This window comes from Trematomus bernacchii, unplaced genomic scaffold, assembly GCF_902827165.1.
Source record: "Trematomus bernacchii unplaced genomic scaffold, fTreBer1.1, whole genome shotgun sequence".
Classification (NCBI taxonomy): Eukaryota; Metazoa; Chordata; class Actinopteri; order Perciformes; family Nototheniidae; genus Trematomus; species Trematomus bernacchii.
Genome location: NW_022987625.1, coordinates 2,184,283 through 2,190,282, shown reverse-complemented (window position 1 = coordinate 2,190,282; position 6,000 = coordinate 2,184,283).

Here is a 6,000-nt window from a genome sequence, read left to right as displayed (position 1 = left end):
ATGACTCCCAGAAAGACTCTGACAGGCTGCTCCTCCTCATCATTATCCCAGGATAACACCCCTCAGTCACTCACTGTGCTGTGCTGCTGCTCGAGATAACTCACACACACGTTTTTAAATGAACACAGTGAGTGGTAGGAGGAGGCCTTAATTAGAGGAGTAATGAGGAAGTTAATGAGCATTTTCTGCAATCACATATAAACAGAAAACACACAAGGGCACACATTCACACACACAGCATGAGGCACCTGAATATAAGAATAATGAGGTATTGACTGGTTGACAGAGAGGCAAACAATATCATTCACTAACCTCAAGAGGAACAGAAACGGGATCAAAGACCAAACAAATGTCTGCAGGGCACCAGAGACCTGAGCTGTGGAGAGGTGAAGAGAACACTCAGAGCTTTAGAGGCCGTTTCTTTGCGTTCTCTCAAACCAAACTGCAGCTTTAGAGGTTGTGCTGAAGTTCAGATGGCCGGCTGGATGTGATTCCTGGTGTCAGAGCCATGTTATTCTTCTGGTAGAAGATTCAGGGTTCCCAGGAGCAGGCTGAACCGCTATAAGCACTCATTCCTACCTATGTCGATTAAGCTTCTTAACATTCACATGAAATGATATGTAGTCAAATGTAATGAAATGTACTTTTTAAATGTTGGCCATGAGGCTTGTGCAATAGGTCGCCATTGTCAGTATGTGCGTCTGTGTATTGTGTTTGTTCAAACGGTGTATGACTGATGATATGTGTATGTCTCTTAATGTCCACTATGTTTGTATATGTACATGGATGCACTGCAGGACGGAGTCCAGAACAAATTTCCTTACGGGGACAATAAAGTATATCGTATCGTATCGTATCGTATTATGCCCTTTCATATCTATTATCTTTACACGTGAACTCAGCAAGCAAACAAATACAAAATTAGTAATTATAAATACAAATACTCATGGGCATCATGGTATTTTAAATGACTGAGTCTCAACTTTGTCTATAATTTCAATAGATAGTACAAACGTTTGTGAAGAAACATTAAATTCAACCCTGGTTCTTAGAGATAACATATTGATATAACAACATTACCAAATACTCTGCTCAAACACATAATGCTGATGTGTACATTTTTAAAATACAATGTATTTCAGTTGTTTCCTACTATATCCATTCTTGCAATACATAATCAAACTATTGACTACGTTTAAGTTTAGGGAAATATTATGTTCTGGGTTTACAAGCCAACTTTACCACATACACGAACAAAACCAAAGCGCTTGAGTTGCTTTAGACTTCTGTCCTTACTTCTTCAAATACACATTTCCTGTGAATGAATTATAATCAGCAGATACCTTTCTTACCACTGTTACATACTGTTCATATTCTGTATGTTAACAGTATTAGTACAGATTAATTAAGAATTTATAAATGTCTATATATACTTCTTAAAGACTTTTGCTTGTTTCTGTTACTATTTAAGCGAAGGTGCCGACTGATTACTCTTTTTTAAATGCTAAAATGTTTCAGGATCTCACAGCACATCTTTCTTTTCCATCCGTCAAGTGTCTTTGCTCCTTGTATGTCTCAAACTTTCTTCAGGATTGATTAAAATCCCCTTCAAATACTTTTTTCTTCATCAGCTTTCAGAACTAGCTTGAGATACGTGTGTGTGTTACAGTATACAGGTACTCTGCATGTTCTTAAGAATTTCTGATCAAGGTGCTCCTGTTGACGCTACATAATGACAGAGCTGTTATCCCTTCTGCCATGAATCGCCTGTAATGGTTACCTTCTGCAACACCACCTGGGTACTAATTGCCTTAAACTGAAAGTTGTTCTACAATTCTATTGATGTTTATTGACTTCTGATGCAACATCATTCAGCACCTGCTCAGGCCTGTCTGAGCCTAATATCCATTTAGTATCTTGTTTTTTAAAGAACAGAATTGATTTGTATCTGTTTTATATTTACTCCCAGCACCAAACAGCAGTTTGTCACTCCCTCTGAGATGCCAAGTGGAGGGCTGTACAGTGTGTAAATAACTGCCATCAAAACATAAAGGCTAAAAGTATTATAAGAAATTATATTGTAAAAAAATATATATTTCTCTGGCCAAAAGCACACAACATATCACAGGAAGTGGGCTTGTTAGCAATTCTAACAAACATAGCTAAGTGTAATGAGCAAGGATATGTTTTTTTAAACATTTGGATGAAGTTACCTCTAAAGGATGGTGTAAAGGAAATTCGTGGGAAAGGTGAATCTTCCACTGTGTCCGGATACTCCATACTGGTGGGTGTCAAAGTCTTCCCACTGAAAAGTAGATCATACTTTTTTGCCTGTTCAGTCAAATAATAATCGTCCTCCAGTGTCTCTAACATTCTGTTCCAAAAGGAAATGAATTATATAATAATCATATTCATTGAGCATTACAAAAAATGAATTTTATAAACATACATAGATGGCATAAAAAGGATGTACAAAGAAAATAGTTGTGCTTGTTTTACTTGCTTGCTGAGAGCACAGCTTCCACTCAGTCCTAAAGTTGAAGGGGAGGAAGAGGGAACACGTTTAAAGTGTGCTTTAGGAACTAGTTCCTTCAGCTGTAAAAATGTACAGCACTGTATTCTCTTTGAATCATGTAAACAGTACCTGCATTTTTAAGGCAAACCAGGTTACATGATTTAATTAAGTCAAAAATCATTTTAGTACATCTGGGGGGGGAACGTGATACTTTTCATCACGCGGCCTACACTGACTCATAGAAATCTGTAACTAAATGAGTAGTGACCTTGGCCTCTCCCTGTACGGTAATGTCCATTTTCTGAAGCTGGTGTGTGTGTGTGTGTGTGTGTGTGTGTGTGTGTGTGTGTGTGCGTGCGTGCGTGCGTGCGTGCGTGCGCGCGCGCGCGTGCGTGCGTGTGTGTGTGTGTGTGTGTGTGTGTGTGTGTGTGTCTGAGGGAATGGGTGCAAACATTTACCTGGAGTATCTCTGCGACTAAGCAAACAGTGTGTGAGTGTTAGTTAAACATTGTTGTAAATGACTGTGTAAACGAAGGTTTCAGACTGTTAAGCAGCTTGTATGACTTTAAGCAGAGTCCTCGCCCTCATTACAGTGGAGCTGAACATGAAAGATACAGAGTGAGATGTCCTTCACCAGAGAGGGAGGAAGTGTCCTTGAGCCAACACTGAACCGCATAATCCTCCTGATGAGCAGATGGATTTTCATGTTTATCTTGGTGACATCTTAGGGTTCAGAGCACTAAGCAGCAGAAAAGAGGGAAAAAGGGAGATATAAACAAAGGTTCCAACGGATGTTAATGAGGTCAGGGTCTCCAGCAACAAACGCTAGATATCTGAGGCCAAGAGGCAGTCAAAATGCAAGGAAAATCCTGTTCCATGACGCATTGATTGAAGATCTACAAAATCATATTGAACAAGCTGGTAATAGTCAGGAAAAAAGACTCATCATTAACCTGATGACAGGGAGGATGGTCACAAAATAAAGGTTGCAGAAATATGCCCAAAGTACCCTTGGTTTTACCCAAAGGCGATGGAAGACAGGAGGAGGAAATCCATACTCCTTCTCAAGGAAGACATTTTTATGCATGGAAGAAGAATTACAAAAATAAATAAGAGCCTTTTAGACAAGAGATGATGTGAGCCGTGTAACAACAGGAAAAAAAGCAGACTTTAACACATACCAAGGTAAAGGTGCAACAAATATTGCTCATGGACAACCTGCACAGGAAGTACTTGCCAGAGAAGTCAATGAAATCAGTTTCCTATTCTCTGTTTTTCAGATTTAGGCCCTACTGGGTTGCTTACCCATTTATTTCAGCTAGGGAAACATGCTTATGCAAACTGCATGAGAACTTGAGCTTTGTAGCAGAAACATTTTGCAGCCTGAAGTTGCTCAACTTTCCTGAACTAGAGACATTGATGGCACAGATCTGTTGCGACCAAATTAGTAAAGAGTGTATGTACTAGTGTTAATTTCGTCAGCTATTTTTTTATTTAATTTTAGTCTTAGTCCTGTGTTAAATTTCCTTTTTAGTTTTAGTCATATTTAGTCACCTTCATCCTGTTTTTGTTTAGTCAAGTTTTAGTCGACTAAAAGTCTGAGCATTTTAGTCTTATTTTAGTCAAAGAAAACTAATTATTTTAGTCTACTTTTTGTCAATGAAAACTGTTGAGTCTTTTTTAGTCATCAGATTATATAGAACATTTCAGTCAAACTAGTCTAGCCAAAACCAATAATTTGTAATTTTAGTCACACTTATTTCACAATAAGATTATATCTTGTCCTTATTTGATGAAAAACACAGGTTGAATGATTAAGAAAGCAGCTTTGCAGAGAGTGGTCAGGTTTGTGGTGGTGTTACCAGCTGTGTTATGGCCACATTGCTTCCCTTCTGATAAAACAATGCATTCGCTTTTTTTCTCCGCCTCAATGTAGCGAAAATGGGCCCAAATATCACATTGTTTCTTTCTCCCAAGCAGTGGTGGCGTTAGACTTTTTCGTTGTCAGTCATTTTGACGGACAGGATCGTAACATTTCCGTCATAATCCATTATTACCCGTCGAGTCTGTACACAACTCGTCACTCACTCGCGCTGACGGGGGAGTGACGAGTTAACGCAACCACTGCTCCCAAGCCCTGTTGTTGCCATTTTATTTTCTGTTAAATAAGGTTAGTTAGACCCGAGTCTTCCTGACAGTTCACAGTGTGCCGCTGCCCGGTGTAATTCAAATGTACCGCCGCGCGCAGCACAGACACACAGCTGCTGCCCAGCCGCAGCACCGGAAATGGAACTGCTTGGAGAAAAGCAATGTACACAAAGTTGCCGTCACTACCCACTGCCAACAAACTAAACCAGTAGATGTCCATTTATCTTCAGCCAAAGCTGCAGAGCAACAGGAATCAAGACGATGTCTATTAAAAATGGTGAGCTCTGTACAGCTCGTAGCACGCCATGCAGCTGAAGAGGGAAACTTAAGCCAGTTACTGAAAGTAAGATGTGAAGGTGACCCTGGCTTAGAGAGATGGCAGTCAACAAGAAAACATCCCCCCAAATCCAGAATGAAATGTTAAATCTATTTGCAAACACCATCATTAGGGAAATCATTAGCTCAATTTACAAGCTGCCTCTCCTCCAGTATTCCATTATTATTGATGGAACACAGGACATAGAAGGAACTGAACAGGAAGCCATATGTGTGAGGTATGTAGACCATGATTTGGTTCCCCAGGAGGCCTTCTTGGGTTTTTACGAAGTCTCAAGCACAACTGGGGTAAACTTAGCAAAAGTTGCCACAGATGTGTTGCTGCGCTTGAATCTTCCGCTGTCTGGTCTGCGTGGACAAACATATGATGGGGCAACAAACATGTCAGGTGACAGAAAGGGAGCACAGGCCAGGATAAGGGAGATGCAGCCACTGGCTTTGTATGTGCACTGTGGTGCCTACTGTGTACATCTGGTCACCCAGGCTGCTTGTAAGGCTTCTTCCCTAACATCTGATGCCCTGGATTGGCTCCACAAGCGTGGCTGTCTGTACAAATTGTCAGGCAAATACAAAACAACATTTGTGAACATTGCAACAGCAGCATCAGGGACAGTTAGCAATCTTGTGTCAAACAAGATGGACCACCATGACTCCAGCAATCTGGTCTGTGCTACGTCAGTACGAGTCGGTGCTACTCAGCTGAGAGGACATGGCCCAAACAGATGCCTCAAACACTGATGCGACTGCAAGAGGGCTGCTGGAGAGATTCGGAAGAGTACGACAGTGTTAGGACTCATGCTAGCCACTGAAGTAATTCAGGAGTTGGAGTGGCTTGATTGCACACTGCAGAAGCAGACAGAAACCGTGTCTGGTATGCTATCTGCAGCAGATTGTGTTAGGACCACCCTGAGGGCAAAGAGATCGGAGGAGAAGTTCCATGAGATTTACAGAGAAGATCAGCATGCTAAATATTGAGCCCATAAGCATGCCACACATCCGCC